The following is a 25279-nucleotide window of genomic DNA, read 5'->3' on the forward strand; positions in this document are numbered from 1 at the left end:
GGCAAGTTACCTTTTCTGAGCCTTAGTCTTTTTTTTCACCTAAAATGAAGACCCCCTTGGTGACCTCTGAGGTCCAACCCACATATTTTAAACTTTTAAAGATTAAAAAAGATTTAAAGATAAAGATATTAAAGATTAAAACTGCACCAAGATTTTGGGACAGTCTATATTTTCTTCCTGATAACTTCCACCCACTTCGCCAGGTATTGCTCTCTGAGACCATCATGTTTTTTGAGCTGCTTTCTGTCTCAAGTGTTTTCCAAGTTAAACATACCTACTCCTTTAACTGATTCTAATTTCCATGCACTCAAAGTCCTTCAATCAACCAGCCTATAAACATTTATTAAGTACCTATTTATTATGTGCCAGGCACCGTGAGAAGCACCTTTACCATCCTGCCTGTCTTCTTCTGGACACTCTCTAGCTAATCAATTTTTTTTTTCTTGAATAACAGAGTCCAGAACTGTACACAACACTCCTGATGACTTCTGATGAGAGTAAAATGCTACTGGCTGATTCAATTGCTAGACGTCATGTCTTTCTTCTTACAGTCCCAAATCACATTTGGCTTTGTGACTGCCCTATTCCACAGCTGATTTATATTGACTTTGAAGTCCATATGACCTCCAGGTATTAGCTTTATTTTGGTTGGTCCCTTGGGGTAACAGGTAAACAACTTCCTAACAAAACTGGAACTAATTGCAGTTAGATCCTCCCTCATTGACACACTAGCTGGATGAGAGAAAGAGCGTTGATTCAGTCACCCTGGATCACAACCTGAGTATTGTGCTTGACCACCTCTTTCACTGCCCTCATCAAAACAGTTGCCATATCTTGTGTAATCTACCTCTGTGACATCTCGTCTGTCCTTTCTCTTTACTCACATGGCCTCCACCATGTCTAGTCCTCCTAACACCCCCTGGTCTGTTTCAATTGACTTTTCATTATCTTTCTATTTCCGAACTCTCAATTCTTTAATCTTTCCGACGCAGAGTTTCTATATTAATCTTACTACAGTACAGGTTTGACTTTGCCAATCTCCTATTTCAGAATATTCAGTTCCTTTTGCTTTGAATATAAAATACAAAATCCTCTGGCTAGGACTTGAAATTTTCCATAATAAAGTTCCTATTTCCCCTCTCAGTCTTATTTTATATATATTTTTTTACCATTCCTTAAAATTGGCCTACTAGGTATTACCTGTATTTCATGTTCCAGTTCCTACCTTTGTGCTTTCTGCCCAGATGGTATCCATGATGGGAATGCATTCCCTCGTTAATGTCAACTCTTAGAATGCCTAGCTTCCATTTGTAAAGAGCTCATTTTCCATTTCCAATGCAAGACCTTACCTGATGTCACAGTTTTTACTTCTCTGTCCCTCTTCAAACTATCTTGTCTTAACTTATCTGGTACATACCATGTGTACAAATGTAAAATCAAATTAAAACCCTTGCAGCAAGGCTTAGTTTGCTTTTAATTCAGAATCTTTAAAGCCTAGCATGTTGTCTTATACATGTTGGAAATGTTTAATAATCATTTGATGAAATGAAATGAATCAAATTGAATGTATCTGAATGAAGAAGCTATTTATGGACAACAGAGGAGAAATGTTGTAAAAATATTGAGCAATTCAAGAATTATCAACTCCTCTACTTTCCACTTCCCAAGAAGTTTAGATCAGCTTTTATTGACTTAGTCCTGGACTTGGAGCTATCAAATATTGATTCAAATCCTGGTTCTTCCATATATTATGTGATCTTGAGTACATTAATTAAAACTCTAAGCTTCAATTTTCTATAAAATGGACATAATCATGTTGTATGACCTCCTCTATGTGGTTGGCCTTAGCAAAATTCTTTGTAAGCCTGAATGTGTGCTGTAATTGTAAATTATTATTGTGATAATAATGGGACATAATACCAACAAGCATAATTTTTAAGGGATATACATCCAAACAAATGTATACATACATTCATATAAAAATAATAAAAAAGCATAAAAGGTGAGGAAAAAAAGGAACAGACAAATAGATTTTGGTTTTGGTTTTCAAATGGAATTATGGGGATATTTCAGTTCTCAGGTCTGTGGTCCATATGTGGTGTCTTTCCCTGGCAAGACCAACATCAGGAATTCAGTTATTTTCAGCCCAAATGGATGAGAATGGAGTAAAATATTTGAAAATTACTTTTGGTTGCATATTGGAACTATGTTTTGAGCAGAGAGAGCAACTACCCTATACAATATAAATAGCATTCTCTCTCTCTCTCTCTCTCTCTCTCTCTCTCTCTCTCTCTCTCTCTCTCTCTCTCTCTCTCTCTCTCATCTCTGTCTTTATTCTATGGCTCTTCTTTGTCTTTCAGTGTCTTTTTGTTGGCTTCTTGATTTTTTTCTTCTATTAGAATATGTTCTGAACTTACTTTTCTTAGAAAGCCGAGTCCCCAGAGGTAGACTATTATATCTATTTTCAGCATCCTAGTGGTAGTCTTGGGGGGTTTGGGAATGGTTTTATAATACTATGGCTCACAAGCCCCCACCAGTGGACTTCCTTTATTAATTATATAGTTTATATCACTCAATTCAACAGACTTAATTACCTTTTAGAAGCTGATGATTACCACAATAGCATGATTAGTACAAAATCCTCCCCCCCCCACTAAACACACATCAAACCCATCATACACTCTCCCACCAGTACATAGAGAGTTAAGAAAAAAGTAGATTTGAATTTAGAGACCAGATGGCAAAAGGGGGTCACTCTCAGCTCCAAGAAGTCCTTTTGCTAATGCTCTAAGCCCATCCCACACCTTTACATTAAAATTTCAAATTAAACATCAAAAAGCAGAAGTGGGGGGGATCATCTGGCAGAATTATCCTTGAAGTAGCACATCTCTTCTGAAAAACTAAAGATCAGTAATAAATCTCAGTGAAAGGAAAAATTTCTTCCTAACAATTGTTCTCAAGTCATCACTTAGGGAGGAAGCTTCTTGGTAAATTCATTTATTCTTCCCCTTTGCAAAACCTGAGGATAGAACTATCATTGAATCATGAAAATGGAGTTTGATTTACCCTGTGAACTTTTAACTCAGATGGGGAGCCACAGTTTTCCCATTTCCCTGCTTCCTTAGTTTATGTAACTGATTCATACCTATCATCTGCTCCCCATTAGGGTGTCCACTAAGCCTCATTTAGTTGAGGAGGGAGAGGATCTGAGGCAGCCACAGCTTTAGCCATCCCTAGGAACTGATTTCTAGAGCTGCCCATGTAAGAGGAGACATTCAGTTTCCTTGAAATGAAAGAGCATTCACCACAAAGAAGTTTGAGGGCTAGATTAAATTCAGTGGGTGTCCCACAACTGCCTGGTTAAATTGCTCAGATATCTGGAGATAGAAGCCAGAGTGTCGAAGGCCCTAGCCTCATAGTCTACATCACCTTCATCTGGAGGAGCTCTTTGGGATAACTGAAATGAATGAAAATATATTTATTAGGTGTCAAGTACTGCGCTAAGAACTGGAGAAACACATTTGAAAAAAAATGAGGAAAGTCTTGTTCTAAAATAACCCACATTCTAATTTTGGGCAACAGCATATATAGGAAGGGTCAGCTGCAAGACAGAAGAGAAGTCACAGTGATCCTTTAGGATCTTCCTTATTGTCGTTTAAATTGATAAAACTTTATTAAACCCTTTTGTTCAAAGCTGAAGTCTTTGGTATGGTGACAGTTCATTTTCAAGAGTAATTAGCATGTTGAAAGGAAGATATTTGACCATACAATCTCCAGGGTTATTTAAGAGACTATTTGTGGTGTTCCCTCCCAATTATCCTTAAGGCAGATGCATGGATTTCTTCCAGACTTTCTCCATGGTGAGTCCCCTACCTGGCTTCTAGGAAAGCTCAGTTGATCTTAACCTCACATAGACAATCCAAGAGATAGAATCAACATTTGTGTTTCCAGCTCCTTCTTTAATAGGTGCAGTGACCACTAGACACACCTGCTTATACGCCAAATCAAAAAGAAAAACCCTTGAGGCCAGAGAAGCCTTACTACTACATCATTTGCACAAGTCTTCCCTCACAGTCTTTCTTCAAAGCTCTCTTCCTGAAACAATGAAAGCTAGTGTGAATTCATAGGATTATAGATTTAGAACTGGAAGAAATCTTAAAGATTATAAAGTCCAATTCCTTCATTTTCTAGATGAGGAACTGTGGATCAAGGGGATTAAAGGACATGCTGAAGTTCATACAAGAAGTAAATAAAAGAGGCAGGATTTGAATTCAGATCATCTGATTCCAAGATCATAGACAGGATTGGGAAAGTAAGGTCCCCTGGAGGCTACTTTTTTTTTTTTTTAGCAATGGCATGGAAGTTTTTGTTTTTTTTTTTTGTAGGAAAGCCTAGGATGAGAGTGGGATGAGAAGAAGCTGATGCTCCTTGATGACTCAGCCATCAGAGTATTGCTGATTCTGATGGCTATCATAGTATCATGAGGTTGAGGTTTCCAGAAGCAGAGTAACAACTTTGCCCAATATAGTGTGGCTGGGGTCAAGAAGCAGTCTACCTGAGCCCTTAATCACAATTATACTAGCTAAGTGATCCCTCTTACCAGAAGAGGGATCACTCAGTGAACCCACCACGGGATACACCTTCTTCTGGAAAGGTAGAGCCTCAAATGAAGACAGAATCCATGGTGTTGGCCTGGCCATCAAGACCAGTTTGCTCAAACAGCTGCCAGAGTTGCCTGTGGGCATCAGCAAGAGGCTCATGAAGATCCATTTACCTCTCAGCAAAGACTGGTATGCCACAATCATGCCCCAACACTGACCAGCACAGAGGAGACCATCGAGCAGTTGTACTCTGACCTGAGTGCCGTCCTGCACTCAGTGCCCACAAATGACAAGCTGATACTACTGGGAGACTTCAATGCCCGCGTTGGCCAGGACCATGAAAGATGGAAAGGAGTTCTCGGCAAACACAGCGTAGGCAAAATGAACAACAACGGCCTACTGCTACTTAGCAAATGCTCAGAATTCAAACTCACCATCACGAACACTGTGTTCAGAATGGTGAACAAATATAAAACAACGTGGATGCACCCACGATCAAAACAGTGGCATCTCACTGACTACATCATTGTATGTCGGCGAGACATCCAGGATGTACAGATCACCAGAGCCATGAGAGGAGCTGAATGCTGGACAGACCACTGATTGGTTAGAGCGACTCTTCAAATGCACATTGCGCTTCGCCATCCAAAACACGCCCAGACAGTTCACGCATTTTACAACATGAGTCTTCTTAGAGATCCATCTTATTTGAAAACATTCCAGTCCTGCCTGGATGACAAGCTGTCTGTCAAGGGACCACTCACTGGAAGCTCAACCGAGAAATGGAACCAATTCAGAGACGCAGTGAAGGAAACATCAAAGGCAGTCCTAGGCCCCAAACAACTCAACCACCAGGACTGGTTCGACGAGAACAACACTACTATTGAAGACCTATTGAGCAAAAAGAACAAAGCCTTTATGGAGTGGCAAAAAAAACCAAACTTTGCTCCTAAAAAGGACAGATTCAAGTCTCTCCAAGCCACGGTGCAGCATGAGATCAGGAAGATGCAAGACCGATGGTGGGGGAAAAAAAGGCAGAAGAAATCCAGTGCTTTACTGATACGAAAAACTACAAACAAATTTTTAGTGCCCTCAAGACTGTCTATGGGCCATTAAAACCCACCACCACACCCTTGCTATCCTCTGACGGTGACACTCTCATAAAAGATAAAAAAGGCATCAGCAACAGGTAGAAATAACACTTCAGTCAGCTTCTCAAGCAACCTTCTTCAGTCGACCAAAGCGCCCTTGACCAGATCCCCCAAAACCGCACCTTTGAACAACTTGACATCCCTCCTTCAATAGAGGAAGTCCAAAAAGCCATTAAACAAATGAGTACAGGCAAGGCACCCTGTAAAGATGGGATCCCAACCGAGGTGTACAATGCCTTAAAGGGAAAGGCGCTTCAGGCATTCCACATAGTGCTGACCAGCATATGGGAAGAGGAAGACATGTCCCCAGAACTCAGAGATGCCTCCATCGTAGCCCTATACAGGAACAAAGGCGCACGAGCAGCCTGTGACAACTACAGAGGCATCTCACTACTCTCCACTGCTGGAAAGATCCTCGCCCGTGTTATACTCAACAGACTCCTGTCATCTGTTTCAGAGCAGAACCTGCCTGAATCACAATGTGGCTTCCGACCAGATCATAGTACCATTGACATGGTCTTCACAGTGAGGCAAATGCAGGAAAAATGCCTTGAGCAGAACCTGAATCTCTACATTGTCTTCATAGACCTGACAAAGGCGTTCAACACAGTGAATAGGGATGCATTGTGAGTGATCCATAGCAAGCTCGGCTGCCCAGCAAAATTCATCAAACTGATCCAGCTTTTTCATGTCGACATGACAGGGGAAGTCCTATCTGATGGAGAGACTTCTGACCACTTCAACATCTCCAATGGCGTGAAACGAGGCTATGTCCTTGCTCTGGTACTATTCAACCTATTTTTCACCCAAGTATTATGACATGCTGTGATGGATCTAGACCTGGGCGTTTATATCAAATACTAACTGGATGGCTCACTATTTGACCTTCGCTGCCTGACTGCAAAAACAAAGACAACAGAGAGACACATCCTGGAAGCTCTCTTCGCAGATGACTGTGCTCTCATGGCCCACCAAGAAAATCATCTCCAAACCATTGTGGACAGGTTCTCCACTGCAACAAAACTGTTTGGTCTGACTATCAGCCTCAGCAAAACAGAGGTGCTGTTCCAACCTGCACCAGGGAGGCCAACTAACCAGCTGTGCATTACAATCAACGGCACGCAGCTTTCTAACGTCAACACTTTCAAGTACCTGGGCAGCACCATCACCAACGACGGGTCCCTAGACCACAAGATTAATGCCAGGATCCAAAAGGCCAGCCAGGCACTCAGGTGGCTGCTCTCCAAAGTCTTCCAGCACAGCAGTGTAAGCACTGCAACAAAGCTCAAAGTGTACAACGCAGTGGTCCTCAGCTCACTCCTGTACGGTTGCGAGACATGGACACTGTACCAGAAGCACATGAAACAGCTGGAGCAATTCCACCAACGCTCCCTCTGGTCAATCATGAGGATCCGATGGCAGGACTGAATCACCAATCAGGAAGTCCTCGACAGAGCCAACTCCACCAGCATCGAAGTCATGGTCCTCAAAGCCCAGCTACGATGGTCTGGACACGTCATCTGCATGGACCCACAGCGAATACCAAGACAGGTATTCTATGGTGAACTGTCAGCTGGACTCAGGAAACAAGGCCAACCAAAGAAAAGATTCAAGGATCAGCTAAAGTCGAACTTGAAGTGGGCTGGCCTTACACCAAAGCAACTAGAACTCGCTGCCTCTGTCAAAAGCAGCTGGCAAACCCACATTCACCATGCCGCCACCATCTTTGAAGATGAGCGACGTCGACATCTTGCTGCTGCGCGTGAAAGCAGACACCAGGCCACAGCCGCAGCTCCTGTAACAACTGGCGTCCCATGCCCATGTGCCACAAACTCTGTGCCTCAGCCTTTGGACTCCAAAGCCACATGAGGGTACATCAATAGATGATAATGCACAAAGACAATCATCATTCTCGGACACTGAGAGACTACTACTATACTACTAGTACTCAGTGGACTGAGAGCCAGAGATAAAGATGAGAGATCCTGGGTTTAAATCTGATTTCAAATACTTCCTGCCTGTGTGACCCTGGGCAAGTCACTTGGCCCCCATTGCCTAGCCCTTACTGCTCTTCTGCCTTGGAACCAATACACAGTATTGATTCCAAGATTGAAGGTAAGGGTTTGAAATAAAAGAGACAGAATGGATAGAGTGATGGACTTGGGGTCAGGAATATTTGAATGCTTCAAGTCTTACTAGCTGTATGACCCCAAACAAATCACTTAATTTCAGCATCTGTGAAATGAGGACAATAATAGCATTTATCTCCCAAGTTTGTTGTGAGGTTAACATGGAGTGATATTTATAAGATGCTTTGTGAACTTTAATGTGCTATACAAATGCTATCATCACCATCATCCTCATCATCATTTTCCTCTACTCTATAACCCCATTAAAGATATGTCATCTATCTATACTTCTTACCAAACATGTATCTTCTTCATCTGTATCTTCAGCTAGAGATGTGCCCCAAATCTGCACCAGAACTGGGGCATTCATTCCCTTTTTAGGAAGGAAACTGGCACTGAGGAACCATTTTGGAATGTTGGAAGGAGGGAAGAGTGGCAATTGGTGGAGAGAAGAGGCTTGTGGGGCATAGAGCTTTGGAGGTGGTCTTTGGCCCTGTGGATGAGAGAGGGAGAGAGAGAGAGAGAGAAGAGAGAGAGAGAGAGAGAGAGAGAGAGAGAGAGAGAGAGAGAGAGAGAGAGAGAGAGAGAGAGAGAGAGAGAGAGAGAGAGGAGTAAAGCACCTGAACTTGGGACTCCAAATCTGTGGTGCCAGAGTCTTGCCTCAATTTCCCCTTGCCATGGAAGACAGAAAGATCACTGACACCTCAGGATCATTGATCAAAGAAGCAAAGAGAGCAACAACAACTGCTGAGGGGTGCTCTACCCCTGAACCTCACTGGGGGTCACCCTGAAGACTTGCCCCATCTCATTGCCTTCCCAAGAAGCCTCCTCTGGACATACAGTCCTGTCCTGCAGGCTGAATGTCTCTGTTTGCTTTTTGCTTTGTTTTACCAAAGCTGAATAGCCAGCCTACCCCAATACCCTCTTCCTCTCCTTCTAACTCTCTTCCTTAACTTCTGTGAAAACTTAGATCTGACTGCATTTTCCTCAGAAAATTGGTGGTTTATTTGTTCAAGATACAAGGGAGGGATTAGATCAGAGGGATCAGAAAACCCTATAGTACTGGCCAAGCAGATTGTCACTTTTCTTCAGCCAAACCAAAAGGCAAAGGCTTTAGCATTTCTTTTCCTCCTTTCTCTCCAATCACTTTACTAGCCTACTCTAAATAGGTCATGTGTCCTTCTTGGGAAGGCAATGGGATGGGACAAGTCTTCAGGGTGACCCTTCCCATGAGGTTCAGGGGTAGAGCACCTCTCAGCAGCAGTTGGTGTTCTCTTTGCTTCTTGATCAATGATCCTGATGTGTCAGGGATCTTTCTGTCTTCCAGGGCAAGGGGAAATTGAGGCAAGACTCTGGTACCACAGATTTGGGGTCCCAAGCTCAAGTCCTTTGCTCCTGTCTCTCTTGAGTCCACAGGGCCAAAGACCACCTCCAAAACTCTATCTCCCACAAGCCCATTCTCTCCACCCACTGCCATTCTTTCCTCCTTCCAACATTCCAAAATGGTTCCTCAGTGCCAGTTTCCTTCCTACACCTTACAGCCCCAAGCCACAGATATGCCCTCTACTTGTACCTGTACCTGGAGATATGCCTCCTCCAGTACCTCCAGCTATGAATGTGTCCTCTATTTGTGAGCATATACAAGTCTGTGTCTTTTAACTATCTTCTTCCTACCTATGCTTACAGCCAGATATATCCTTCTGAATACCCTCACCCAGAGATGTGCCCTTTGTGTAGACCTCCAACCTGGCATATTCCCTTTAGCTGTCATCAAAACAAGCAAATGCCCTCTAGACCTAGACATAGACCCTCTATTTAAACTCATATTCAGAGATATTCTCTGTACTCTGACTACAAATATTCCCAGTTTTGTGACTACTTGAGACCTGTCTGCCATCTTTGTCCCCAACCAGAAGGGCACAAAATACTCCTGTTTTCATCTATTTGAGTAATCTGCAATCCAACCCATGCTGTCATTCATTGCCCAAATGCTAATTACTCCCCCATCTCCTTAGCACCAAGGGATAATTTAATCTTTCTGTTGTCCTGGCTGCTTTGTTAGTTAATTCTCTTCATGGTTCATAACATAAACCTGGGGCTCACTGTTTATCCATCCCAAGTCATAAACTCCAATAACTTTTAAATGAGGACATGATGACAGCAAGGAAGCATGAGGAGGTATTTCTGAGCAGAGGACCTCTTGCTTACTGAGTTCTGCCAAGCATCACTGCTGCTTGGGAAGTAGAGTTAGTAATTTCTGTAGTCAATCACAAAGGAATCCTTTTGGAAAGGAGCATGTTGGTCTAAATGATAGACCAGATTTTAGTAACTATGTTATTGAAATAAGTACATTTAGTTGCCTGGTACTAACCACACTAAACAATGTGAGTCCATGGGTCCAAGTCTCTCTGCTTGCTGGGTTCAAAAACCCTGTAATTCTGGGCCTCAGAGATAGTCAGCATTTAGGTTTTTCAGTGAAATAAAAACAAATGTACTTATTGAATAGAACCCAAAGATCACAATAGGCCAGAAAAAGCAGGGAGTCCTGGGGTTAGGAGAGAACCACAAGGAAATGGGCCGCCATGTTTGTTTGTTTATTTTATGAATGTGTTTACTTGGATATTTTCCCTATACAAGGGTAATGTAAAGAAGGAGGTAAAAAAAATGGCCTTTGTTCCCTCATGCTGATGAATGTTTGGCTACTGATTAAATCTGAGCTTGGATAAGTCTTGTGGTGACAAGGAAACCTGAGACAGCAATGAGGAAACAGTTGGGTAGGATGTGAGAGATTGAAACCACAAGATATTACAATCCTCAGGAGAAATTGCTTATGCAGAGGATTGGAAATTTAGCTCTGGAATATTGGAAACCATTCAGAAATATGATGAAAAATACATTATCTTTTCATCTCTCCCCTCCCTCAACTGCCTTGACACTTTTTTTGTGATGTGTGTGTGTGTGTGTGTATGTGTTTTAATTTCTTCAGTTAAAGGGAAACATGTGGAATTAAAAGCCTGCCTCAAGATCTCACTTAGCCAGGAAAAACTTTATAGATATAATTGAGCTTTGGTTCAGCATCCAAATAGTTCTTAGCTACTCTAAAACTAAAAGGATTTACTGAAGATCAGAACTGCAACTAAAAAATTCTAAGCCTGAAACAAATTGTAGAAAACCTAAATTGGGCCTACTGGCACAAATTACACTCTTAAACACTACTGGAGGACGCTTCCAATTTTAATTAATTTCTTCTAACTTAATGTAACATAAGTAATTATTATGCTGCTAAAGGGCTGGTAATGATTTCAGTGCCCTCTAAATGCTGGCACCTTGGAACAAAGCCCCAGTCTTCCTTCCCTAGTTCCAGCTACAATCAAAATGTTAGTCATTGAATTTTCCAGAGTGAAGTCTCCCTATAGATCTGGAATTGGTGGAAGTCCAACAATATTCAAATGATGATGATGATGATAACCCAAATACTATTGCTGTGAATCTTTATCTATCCCAAAATGTTGGTTTAGATCAAATGATTTAGTCCTTGTTTAAATACATGATATTGAATATCTGGAGGAAAAGTTTATTTTTATTTGTTTGTTTTCCTCCCCAAACTCACTGGCAAATAACTCTGTTCCAAGCACAGGAGCAAGGCCCAGGGATCAAATCTGGTTTGTGGTCTTTTCATGTAAATGAATTCGTTTCATACACATGCAGGTCCAGAGTTTTCAGGACTTTTGGAGATTTTAAAATTCAACATTTTTATTTCTCATAGAGATAAGAGATTGTGTTACTATATGGAAGAGGAGAGGGGAGATAAATCAAGCTGGTGTATTTGAATTGACTCACATGGAAATGTAATTATTTGGGTCCTGGCACCTTGCAAATTGCTATTTGACACCCCAAAACATTTATACCAAGCAGCCACATACAGAGAATGAGACTCAGTGTGTTGTGTTTCAAGTAAGAACAGGGTGGTCTCTCAGTCTCAAGAGAGGTGGAATTCAGCCCTCTCTGTTTTTCTACTCCTCACATATTTTCCCTTTGTGAGCATGTGCAAGGGAAAGAGTCTTTAGACTGTGTCCAATGTTTATATTGTCTTCTCTATTAGTCTATAAACTGGAAAGAGGTCCCCATAAAAAGCCTGATGAGAGATTATGATCTAGCATCTCCAAGAGCTAAAACAATATCTGTAAGAGGAAAAGGAAGGTTTTTTTTTTTTTTTTCAGTACAGCATAGCAGAAAGAGAGCTGAGATTTATAAGACCTAGGTCTGGATCTGGCTATAGAAATTGCCCAACTTCTTTATACTGAGCGAGTCACAAAATCCCTCTCAGCCTCAGTTCCTTCATATGTAAAGTAAAAATAATAATATCTGTAATGATGAGCATCAAATTCTAAATACGCACTTATCGGAGCCTTACGAGCCATAGCTCAAACAATTTCATACGAAGTCACATTAGCAATTATTCTACTTTCAATCATATTAATTAATGGCTCTTTCACCCTAAAAAAATTAATAATTACCCAAGAGAATATATGATTAATTATAGCCGCATGACCAACAATCTTCAAACAAACTATTTACATACTTATATCTAAAACATTTTAATTCCCCTAGTATAGGAGATAGAACAGAAGCATAAGAAGCAATAACAATAGTACCGTAAGGGAAAAAATGAAAGATTAATTAATAGCGTAAAAAAGCAAAGATTAAACCTTGTCTTGTTCCTTGTGTGTTCCAAAGATCTAAGAAGCTGATCTATATGGGCTGCCTAAAAAGTCTGGGCAATTTAATATTTAATAGTGCAAATATCTTAAAACTATATTAAGACTTTTGGAACACCTATGTGTGGCTTCTGCTCCAAATATATGTATTATATAATATGTAATATAATATCTTTTAATATTAATATGTATGTAAATACATATGTATATTACATAAAACATTTATAAATATAGTTATATTATCATTGCATTTCATATTTCTTTTATCGAAAAAGACTAATGACATTACGATGAGTGATGCCTTGACTTGAGCATGAAATGGATTTTGGTGAAGAAGAGTTGCACAAAATAACTAGTCTTGTTCACTTTTCCAGATTCTAGAGGGATGACAAAGATCAAGCCAATTGGAGAAAGCCCAGGATGCAGTGGATCACTTTGGTGTCTTCAATGTCTGACCAAGCTCTAAGCACTCTACAATGCCTGCTTTAGATGCCATCATGGCTGTTGAAACAAATTGTTCTCATCTTCCCTTTCCACTGGGAGAAGTCTTCACATGCTTGGGATAGACATCCTCCTAGATTACTAACAGGTTTAGGTCTGTTGCCTCTCCTCAACCAAGGTTAGCCCACTCATCAAGGCTAAAGTTATATACATATAAAAATTACAAATATATGTGTATGCACATATGTATAAATCATAGCTACACACAGATATATTTTGGAGTGAATGTATATCTGTTTGCATATACATGTATTTTATACACTGTCATATATGTGTATGTAGAGAAGCATTGCATTCCATTGCATATATCTATGTTTTTCAGCTATTATATTTACATCTTTTTTTCTAGAAGAATTTAATCTCCATGAGGGAAAGGCCTATTTCACTTCTGTCCTGATATCTCCAATGACTTGGCAAAGAGTGTGTTTTTGCTGTTGTTGTTCATAATAATTATTCTTTCATTCTTCTCATATTTTTGGATGGAATTCCAGTAGAAACAGTCCTGAGACAAATTGCAAATCTTGACTTTTTAGTGGATTATTATGCCAGTGGGTAAAACAATAGCATTTTATAACTAAATAAAAATATTGGGGTGTAAGTTCATCTATGTTAGGCCCACTGAAAATATCTTTTATATACATTTACCAGCAGACAGGAAAATGGGAATCATGTCTACCTCATCCTGTTTCCCACATGGTTTTAATTTATTATGTTAGATTTCTATATTTTGAAAGCTTTTTATTCTATATCATTAGAAGATGATGGCTATTCAGTGAGATCGTATTGCTTAAAATATTTCTTCAAATGCTTGCTATGGATAAAATATTTATCCATGATAATACTCCAATTTCAGTAAAGTTTTTTAATTCTCTAGGATAATTTGAGGGCTATATTTGGAGCGTGGTGATTTCATTATCTGCTAGTTTTGCAGGATAGCAAACTTCTAATATGCTCTTCTGGCTACTTGATGTCTTTCAAAGTATTTATTAGACACTAAAGTTTTTGCAATGATGATCTTATGTTGAATAGTTTCTACCATTGCCTTGTCTGACTTGTATTGGTCAATAAGCCTGGATCCCTTATGGGAAACCTTTCTTTCTTTAATTTCTGATGAAAATAATCTGATACTGTACTGCTGCTATAAAACCCTCTGTTTCAAAGCTATGAATTTTTAAAGCCCTTCTTTGTTGAATGTGTGTGGATGTAACTCATGGAAGGTGGTTGGAGTGTACTTTTGGAAAATAGCAATTTCATAGGTATCATTCAGAAAGAAAACACTTTTGTCATATTCAACTAATCCAATGGAATGTACACACTGCCTGCTTTTGCTATTGCTAATTGTCCAAAAGGATTTCTATTTATCATGTGTTTTTTTTTATCAATTTTTTTATTTTTGTTTATTGTTTATCAATTGTTTATCAATCTTCTTCCCCCTTTTTGATGAGAAAATGCTAACATCTCTTTAAATGTTTCAAGGGGGGATGGTAATAAACCCATTATTTCCTTAACATTCTGGAAGAGTGACATATCTCAAATCCTCTCCATTTAAAGCATGGATAAGAAGCCCAATCAATTTTAATCTTGGGCCTCAGACTATGCTTGACAAGTCCTAATAGTGTTGTGTAAGAATTGTGTTTAGATAGGTCAAGAAAATTTAACCATGCCTCAGTGGCTATGCAGCTGTAAATTACAGATACCTAAACAAATATTCACTCAAGAGGTTGGAGCAAAGATGACTTTCCAGCACACCCATGAGGAGGAGCCACATTGTGGGGAAGGTAGGAGAGGGAGGGAAGGAGAGGTCTTGGCTACATCCTTGGCCAGGCTTCCTGCTTCCTACCCTGAACTTGGCCAGAAGAGGACCTTGTGATTTTGAAAAGTCTAGAAGATTTGGAGTTTCTCATCTTTCCATTGTTGTCCTGGCTTCATCCATAGATTAACTGACATCCGTGTATGCATTATGAGCCAAAGGCAGGTAGATGCAGATTCATCATGCTTAAAGGGCCTTCTTGAGCACTCCATGAATGGGAGAAAGTACTTTGAGCCATCAGGAGTTGTGAGTTTCCTCTTTGGTATATATACTCTCAAAGCTTGAGCTCACTTCCCCTCTGGACTCTGTGTGTACTTAGGAGAGAGTGTGCCACATTTTTTTGTTTTGTTTTGACCAATTGTTCTTATTGCACAACCTTAAATATTCTTTTCTAAAAGCTACTTGAAGCTTGCTGATTAAATACTACTCAGCTGATGATCTTGGAGCAAAGTACACTGGTGGGCACTTCAGGCAATAGTATTTGGGAAAGACACTCTGAGCCTCCTTAGGGGTACCCCTAGAACCTCAAAGGAATGGTCTATACAAGCTCTTGAAACCCAGTTCATCAGTGAGAGTAGGAGTTGGGATTAGTACATCCAAAAGCTTACAAGGCTTATATTGAATTGGATTTTTATTTTGATATTTCCTAAATCAGTTGTCATCAATTTTATTATACCAAAATAATAGTACTCTAAGGCAGATATTACATAGGTGTCATTTGCTCTAAATATGATCTTCCTTTAAAGTTTTGCTTCAGAATATCAGTCAGTCAATCAATCAGAAGTCTTTAATAAACATAGCCTCAGCATCTTCTTCAATAGTCTGTTCCATCTTTCCTAGAGGATATTATAGTATTTGTCAGGATAATCTTCATTGAATGGTTCACTTGACCTCTAGATTCTAGTTCAAAGCCTTCAGACTTCATTCTACTTTGGCACACAATAAGAATTTTACACTTGTTGCCAATTATCTACCTACTTTATTATCATTTGGGAAGCTAGAGTGCATAGAGTTGATAGAGTGCTTGGCCTGGAGTCAGGAAGATTTATCTTTCTGAGTTCAGATTTGTTCTCAAACACTTACTAGCTATGTGACACTGGGCAAGTAACTTAACCTTATTTGACTCAGTGTCCTCATCTAAAAAATGAACTGGAGAAAGAATGACAAACTATTCCAGAATTTTTGCCAAGAAAATCCCAAATAAGTTCACGAAGAATCAGTCATGACAAAAAATTACTGAACAATTATTGCCATTATTATCTCTAAATGTTTTCATTGTTATTACTATTTTCTCTAAATATTTAACTTCATGGTGGTTATTTTACTTTGTAACTTCCAATTTTCTGTGGCTAATTTTTGACTTTGTGGATCACTCTTAACTTTTTGCTTGATAAATTTTTTTGGGGAACTGTTGTTGGTCACAACGGTGCCAGAGAATATTTTATGATCCAAGCTCCACTCTGATTTTTCTTCTCCAAATTAAATATCCATAGTTCCTTCCAATGCTTCTCATGTGCTCTTGTTTCAGGACTTCTCCCTATGCCAGACATTCTATCCACTGTCATCACCAGTAAAAAGGAGTGGTCATTGGATCTCATGAGTCTTATCAGGCTTATATTTGGAATCTCCGCCATATTTGGAATTTTTGCTCAAGGAAGAGAACCTGCCTTCTGATTGGACATATTCCAGTTCTTAAAGTAGTCACTAATTTCTACCATAATTTTCTTCATCCTTTAATAAACTTGTTGCCTTGAATGAGAGACACTCGAATAGTCTGACATTTCCTGGTCTTCAACATGCCTGGAGAGAAGGAAACTTACTGCTTTTATGGAAGGTTTATATCCTCCCAGCCTCTGTCCAGAATACAAGAAAACAGGGCCATATCAAGGCAGAAATGGCCATGCTCCATGAATGGACCATGATACAGGATTAAGAAATGAATGAAAGGGAAGCAAATTCTGCTAGGTAAGAGTCAACAATCTTTGATGGTGACCACAGAACAGTGATATAAGGGTATGTGAAATGCAAAATCATATATGGCACATATAGAATATAATAGTATGAATTCAGTGTCAGCAATTATTTCCTTCAGATGGAGTCATAATATTGTTAGGGAGAGTCAGAACAGATTAGAATATCATTGGTGAGCCTTTCCAAAATGGCAATGAGGACCAAGTCAAAGGGTTGGTGTAACTTTTAGTCCCATGGAGGAATCAGAATCCCAATGCATTCTTAAGCCTTTTATTTGTTTTTGTGTGGTTTCCTGTAGCCTCTTCCAGCATGATTCCAACCCAAGAGACTAAATCCTATCTCTATGTCTTCTGGTAGGATTTCTGAAAAATGTATCCTACTTTTTAATACCCTCTTTTTTTCTGCCTGTGGTTTGTGGGAGCTAGTTGAGATGAGAAACTGAACTGGTTAAGTTAACCTCAGTATTTGCCTGTGATGATATTTGTTCTGTGGCTTTGCTGACTATTATACATACCTGACATTCTTTTTTGTTATATTCTTTTTTTAATTTTTAGTTTCCAATCTCCCCTCCTTTCAACTCTTCCCCATCCCATTGGGAAGGCAAGCAGTAAGATACCCACTGTGCTTCTCTAGTCATTCAAAACATTTCTATATTAGTCATGTTGAAAAAATGTTGCAATCCATACTCAGATTATCAGTTCTCTTTCTCTCTGGAAATGGCTAACATTTTCATCATGAGTCATTTGGAATTATAGATTATTATATTGACTACAGTAGCTGTCTTTCCCAACTGATCCTGGTTAAAAATTGTTGTTACTCTATATAATGATCTTCTGGTTCTGCTCTCCTCATTTTGAATCAGCCCTATTTCTCTGAGATGTTTCTTGCTCTCACATCTAGTAGCAGGTGCTATTCCCCTCTGTAGGAAGAACCTCTCATCTGTTACACTACTGGGCTTATACTACTTGTTTGACTTTGGGCAACTCACCTAACCTCTCAGATATTCTATTTTCTAATATGTAAAATGAGAGAGTTGGATTGAATGGCTTCTGATGCCCCTCCCGTCTTTAGATCTGTGATTGAGTAGTCTTCTCTTTTCCTTTTCTTCAATCATATTCTTTTAACAGCCACTATTTCCCATGACCTCATTAGAATAAGATATTCTGCTACAATAACTGGTTATACTCCAATAAAATATTTGAGTAATTCTTAAAATCTTTTGTCAGAGCTAAAAAAGATCTTAGACATTAATTTATTCTTACTTTCTTTCTACCTCTCTAGCATTTTACAGATGAGGAAACTGAGGTCTAGAAAGGGAAAGGACTTGACCAAGGCCCAACACTTAATATGTAAGAATAATGGAATTGGTACTGAGGACTCTTCCTGCCAAGTCTATGATTCATTCTACTATCCTGTACTTCCTCAGCTATTTCTTATATGCTTTTAATATATTACAGATACTTTAAAAAGTAGGCATGAGTAGAAGCTTTTTTTTTTTGTGGGAGCAAAGGATTGGAAATTTAAGAAATGTTCATTAATTAGGAAATGGATTGAAATGTTATGGTATATGATTATAATGGTAAACTATTGTTCTAAAAGAAATGATCAGCAGGATGATTTTAGAAAAACCTGGGAGAGATTTACATGAACTGATACCAAGAGAAGGGCACAAAACCAAGAGAACACTGTACACAGTAACAGCAATATTGTATAATAAACAACTATAAATGAGTTAGCTACTAGCTAAGTAATACCATGATCCAAGACAACTCCAAAAGGCTTATGATAAAAAATGCTATCCACCACTAGAGAAAGAACTGATCATGTCTTAATGCAGGCCAAAATATAGCATATTTCACTTTTTTCTTTATATATTTAAAAAAATCTCTTCCACAAAATATTAATATGGAAAAAAAGTTTTATTAAATTGAACATGTAAAACCGATATTAGCTTGCTTACCATAAAGGAAAAGGGAAGGAGGGGGAACTAAAAAAACTTTTAAATGCTAAAAATTGTCTTTACTTATAATAGGGGGAAAAATAAAATATTATTTTTTTAAAATAGAGGTAAACACTACCTTGGATTTTCATCAGCATAAGGAACTCCTAGGAGAGAAAATTTCCTTTGCATATGGAGATTAGGACCCTTTTTGCAACTTCTAGAATTTCAGTTGCCCCAAACAGTCAAAAGTAAAGTGACTTGCCCAGGTTCATACAACTAATAAGTATCAGAAGCAAGACTTAAACTAATAGTCTAATTGCTATCCCCACACTGTCTCTCTTCATAACAGATATTAAAATAAAAGAAATTTAAAGCTTAGAATATAGATGATAATTTTTTTCAAACTATATTCCAGATCCCTAAACTTCATGAATTTGGTAGGTGACATTAGGATATTATTACCATATAAGATAGTATATTATGACATTTTACATTATAATGTGCTATAATAATTTCTTCTATAACATCAATATAAAATATAGAATTTTGAAGACTTTTATGCATTCTTTCAGAATGAAATGAGCAGAATGAGGAGGACGAATTATACAATAACAACAGTATTCTGAAAAACCATGTTGGAAAACTGTAAAAACTATGATCAATACAATGATTCTCTAAGTTTCCAGAGGCCTGAGGATGAAACATCCCATCCATGATAAAAAGCTGATGGATTTCGGGTCTAGAATGAGGCATTTATATTTTTATATACAAGCCATTGAGGGGATTTGTTTTGCTTGACTATGCATATTTGTTACAAGGAATTTATTTATCTTTTTACTTCCTTTTTTCCAATGGGGTAAGGTTAGGGAGAGACTAAAAATAAATTTCTATTTATTAAAAATATTTTTGAAAACAAGAGACTTTTTTTGTGGGAGGAGACATTACAGATTTTGAATTTTGTGTTCACATTCAGATGAAGTTAGTATACTGTTAATTTTGTTTTATTGTTTTATTTTGTTATGAGACTCATGAAGTGGAGAAAATTTATAAATGTTTTAATATTAAAATAAAATTTGTCAATATAACCCTTTTTTAAAAACATGACAAAATATTTCCTTACCTAAACCATAATGTATATATATATCATGGTTTTCTATCACAAGCTTAATAAAAGAGCTTGAAAAAAAAGTCTTTTCTTCCATAGATCAATGGTTCGTTTTGCCCTGTCTTTTTAAAACTGATTTGTCAGAGAGACTTATGAGGGCATGAAATTAACAGCAGGGCTTGGAACATTTTTGATGCTGATAGCTAATATATAGCTACAGTACTTTATATTCATTATTTCATTTGATGCTCATACCAGCCAAGGCAAGTAGAATTTCCCTTGCTTTACAGATAAAGAAACTGATGCTCAAGGTAGCCCAGAGACTAACATAAGACCACACAGTTAATAAGCGGCAAATCTGGAAGTTAAAGCCAGATGTTATCATTCCAAATTCAGCTTTCCTTCCACTGTACCTCAAGTACCTTAGAAGAGTCACATTTAGGTAAATGTAGATTTAGGAAGATTTAAGCAGTTCTGTGGAACTTTCCCCAAATAAAGCAAGCACTAAGCTTTCAACTCCTAAAATTAGCTGGAAAATGTGACCATTTAAAATGTCATTTTGTACTTTATCCACTGTGCTGCATTTTTTCAAGGCCACATCTGGCCAAACTTTTGAGAATTCTACCAGAACATTGAGTGCGATATATCTTCTTAAAAAGTAATCTCACCACCATAATTAATAAATGTCTTTAAAAATGATTTTTCACATTGTGTTTATATTAGGAATCATTTTGTTAAGGAAAATTTCACCCCAGTTTATTTTTTCAGGAGCCAGGGCTGGAGGCAATAGGAGGGACAAAAATACACTCAAAACCAAGGTAATAAATTAAGTCTTCCTGGGAGCTCGACATACTTCACCATCATTATCTCATCCATCATCACAGTTTGCCCCTGGCATAAGTGCACAGTAATCTGATCCCCATTTTACAGATGGAGAATGAAGGCAGCAAGAGGTTAAGTGATTTGTGGGAGGCCACACAGTGAGTGGGTGATGGAATTGGAAATGGAATCCAGATAGCCTACATCTTAGAGCTGGGGTCTAGGTAGGGTATTCCCTAGTGATTGGCACCATTCAATTATGCTGGGGCCTCTTTTGCATCTTAGCATATCTTAAAAAATCTTTGCATCTCAACATATCTTAAAAAATAAATATATTATTTTTTTTTCTAAAATCCACTGTTAGACAGCTTGAGTTGATCTGGCCAATAAGAATGTTTGTCCAAAGATCCATCTCCATAACTCAATTATGTTTTTTTAAGGTATTGATTGTTTACTTCTTTGATATCATTTCAGAACAGATCACTTAATGGTGTGTATACCCCAGAGCAGCAAGGAGAACTGGGAGGAAAGAGAGAGTCTGTAATGAATAGATATAATTCCATTTACATTAGTTTTCAATTAGCTACTCTATTTAATAAGACCCCCTGTAATGTAAATCTTTAGCTTAGAAACATCTTGTGTAGGATTTTCTGGTGTACTTTTCCCTTTATCACTTTAATTTAAAAACTGAATTAAAGATGTGTGAATTAATTCATCTTTGTTCTTTAAAAGAGACAGAACACAGTTTAAATAGTTATGTACTTTGAATAATCAGTTTGAATAGTTTTGAATAGTTATTTCCCAACCAAAAAGATATGCCTATTAAATGAATCAGAAGGCCTAGCCTAACCTTTGAACATTCATTTAGTGTCTCAGGACCTCATTTTCTCATCTATAAAATGGAAATAAGAATACCTTCCTTGTATAGTCCACAGTATTGTTATGAAGAACAAATAAAACAATGGATATGAAAATATTTTGAAAAAATAGTAAAAGCACTAAATTTTCCTACTCCCTCTAATCTTCTTACTTACCATCATCATCTCCCCTCTCCTTCTCTCTTGCCTATCTCTTTACTCCTTGTGTTCATCTTCCTTGTCTTCCCTCCATTTCTACTGGCCTACTCTCATTTCTCCTTTTCTCTCCAATATCTTTCTCCCTCTCTTTTTTTCTTGCCCTTTCCTTGTCCCCTAACCCCTCTTTCTCCTCTTTCTTCTAATTATCATTATTATTTGGAATATTGAGAAATCAGTGATTTTATTGGTGGGGGCACTCCCTTCAAAATGTGTATGGTAACTTCTCCATGACTCAATAGACACGTGAATGAGCATGGCCAACATCTACTGATGAGGCTCTTTGTACTCATGTAGACTTATCTTTGGATGAAAGATAAGCTTATATACAAAAGCCTTTCAATTGCCAGATCCTGTGATGGTCTCATAAAATATTTGAGAAGTTGGGAACACTTTAATGGTACAATAAGGTATCAGAGCAAGATAGCCTCTTTTCACATACATATAATAGTTCAGCAAACTAGCCTTATTGCTATTCATCATGCAAAATTCATCTCCTATTGCTAAGCCTTTGCACAATCTGGTGCTCATGCCAGTAACATCTTCCCTTGTAAACTCTAAACCTTAGAAGCCCTAATTAACCTTAATTCTCATTTCAAGTACCACTTCCAACAGGAAACATTTCCTCTCAGCAATTAGTGGCAACCCTATAAACTTATCTATCTATGATCTCTCTCATATCCATCTATTATCTTTCATATCTATATCACATCTATCAATCAAATATCTATCTAATCTATATCCATCTATCATATCCCTCTAATAGATTATTTTATCTATTATCTATATCTCTTGCCAATCATCTATCTAATCTCTTCATTAAATCTATCACATTTTTTTATCCTATATCATTTAACCTATCCTATCCATATCATTTAGTATCATACCATATCTCTCTACTTATATATATATATATATATATATATATATGCATCATTTCTACAATGGAATGTGTGATAGAAAAAGAACATTTTGCAACAAACTGAGTGGGACATACATCAGAATGATTGGCAGGAGCATGTGACTGAGAGTCACATGGAAACCTAAGGCTGGAGATCTGGGGAAAGGTTCTAAGACCCAACTAACTGTCTGGTCACCTCTCTCTTGGAAGGACCTTGATTGGAAAGGCTTGGAAAACAGGTTTCTGTTTCTCCTAATAAGAACTGAGGATAGAAATCTTTTAATCTGGCTGATGGAAGCTTGAGTAAAGAAGATTGAGGACACACTTCACCTCTTGACCTGTTTGGAGAGTAATCAACTGAAGATCCTGGTCCATTTGATTGGACTCCATTTGTGAGACTTGGTTATTGGGGAAATTTACTGCTTAGCTTAACAGGATAGTTTTAGATAGATTTATAGAAATTAGAGTGTAAGATAACTTGTAGAAATTCTCCTAACCCCTGTTCCTTTCTCCCATTCCCAACCAATAAATCTGAATTTTTATGTTTCCCTTTTGTTCATTCCTCACCAAATTCATAATATTACAAATGCAAGTTCCTTGAGATTATGAACATTGTTTTCCTTTGAATTGTAAGAAACTGGCAGGATGCCTAGCTCAGGGTACATAGTAGGTGCTTAATAAATATTTTGATTGACTCATTATTATCATTGATGATATCATCATCAACATCATAGCTAAGAAAAGCAAGTTTGGGATAAACCATCACCTCCTAACTGAAAATGGGGAAGAAGAAATGCCTCATTTTCTGACATTGATTTAACTTATGTTAAGTTGCTAACATAATATTTGTTATCCAAAGAGTATTAGTGATTGCCTCAAAGTTTAAGCTTTTTTAATTTTTTAACTTGTGAGTCTTTCTGTTAATTACTTGGTTTGAATATCAATATCAGAATCTCTTTATTCTTCAGTTCCCTAGACTTGATGGGCTAGAAAGGGTCCCTGATGGGGAAGCAGGAAATCTGAGTTCAAAGTGCAGCCTTGAAACTTCCTGTTTCTGTAAACTTGAGTAAATTATTTCATCTTTCTAAGCCTTGGTTTCCTCATATGTAAAAACATGGGTGAAGGGATCAGAAAGTATATTCTCTCTAAAATCCCCTCCAGGGATACTTTAGTCAAGTACCTGGAAAACTAATGATGATAATAACTAAAAACTTTACCAAGTTCATCTCACTTGATCTACAGAACAACTCTATATGGAAGATCCTCTTACTACTACCCTTTCAAAGATGAAGAAACTGAGTTTGAGAGAGGTAAAAAGTTTTGCCCAGCATCAGCTAGTAAGTGTATGAGTTAGGCTTTGAACATGGATCTTCCTTGCTCCAGTTCCAACATTATCCAGTGCTTAGAACAGTGCCTGGTTTAGAATAGATACTTACCCTGTTTATTAATTTTGAATTTATTTTATTATTATGCTATATAAATTCCTCAAAATATTCATAAATATTCAGGTCATTCTAGTGAAGGCATCATGTTAATCTTCTCTACTTTGTTCCATTTTCAGTGTATGTGCTGTTAACATCATTGGGACACATGACGGAATGGATGGAATGACAGAGTCATAGAATCCTAGGATTTAGAGCTGTAAATGACCTTCAAGATCAATCCCCTCATTTTACAGATGAGGAAATTGAGGTTTAGAGAGGGAAAGTGATTTTCTCAGAGTCACTCAGTTTCTTAGCTATAAAAATTAAATTATATCTCAAATAATAAAAATATATTTTGTGAGGTTTATTAAGGATCATTAGAAATAAAGGAATAAAGAGGATACAAAATAAAAACCACGTGCCCATGACTGATTAGTCCATTTAAAATCCCCGCACTTAGCTTACCACTATACTTGCTGCATCATTTGCAAAGGAAGAAAGCATGGGAGGCATTATTGCCAGTTAAATACCAATTGTGATCTAATGTGGAGACTGAGGAGAGATTATAGGGAATTCTGGGAAATACCAAGGACTTTTGGGGAATGAAGTCTAAGGTTCAAAATCTCCATTGAAACATAGCTCCAAGGTCAGTGTGGAGGTCCCTGTTGGGCCCCACACTGATTATGTCAGATTATATCAGTAGAGGCAATAATTTCTTTCCCAGGTCCTGGAAGTTGAGCCAAGGAAGATGCCAGCAGGGAACACACATGCTAATGGGCCCAAATTAGCTGTTTTATTGGGCAAAAGATACATTCACAGAAGCAGCTGTGTCATTTTCTACCTATGAAATCATTCTCTGGGATTCAAAACCCATGACCTCTGAGCTACTTGATGGCATAGCTGTCACCACCAGAAGATTTGCCAACATCTATTTTTGGATATGGCTAATATGATTATTTGTTTTTTTTCTTGACTTCATAGATTTGTTAAAAGGATTTCTTTTCTTTTTTCTTTTTTTTTTTGGTGGGGATGATGGGAAGGAAAAGAAAGGAGATAAATGAAATTGTTTATTGAAAAATAAATACAAAAGAAGGAGCCCATAGGTGTTATCTCAGGATGGAGCAACAATAAAGT

At 37.9% G+C, this 25279-nt stretch overlaps 1 long non-coding RNA gene and 1 other non-coding gene across 2 annotated transcripts; one reads left to right on the forward strand and one right to left on the reverse strand.

The window, feature by feature from the left end:
- The first annotated feature begins 12828 nt into the window (after positions 1 to 12828).
- Positions 12829 to 22610, forward strand: LOC130454454 (uncharacterized). The gene is made up of 4 exons (XR_008912058.1): positions 12829 to 13218; positions 16439 to 16875; positions 18163 to 18230; positions 19396 to 22610. It is a non-coding gene; the product is annotated as an uncharacterized LOC130454454 (long non-coding RNA).
- Positions 22611 to 24199: 1589 nt separating this feature from the next.
- Positions 24200 to 24303, reverse strand: LOC130456698 (U6 spliceosomal RNA). The gene has a single exon (XR_008915746.1). It is a non-coding gene; the product is annotated as a U6 spliceosomal RNA (small nuclear RNA).
- Positions 24304 to 25279: the final 976 nt, after the last annotated feature.

Source organism: Monodelphis domestica, chromosome 1, assembly GCF_027887165.1.
Source record: "Monodelphis domestica isolate mMonDom1 chromosome 1, mMonDom1.pri, whole genome shotgun sequence".
Classification (NCBI taxonomy): Eukaryota; Metazoa; Chordata; class Mammalia; order Didelphimorphia; family Didelphidae; genus Monodelphis; species Monodelphis domestica.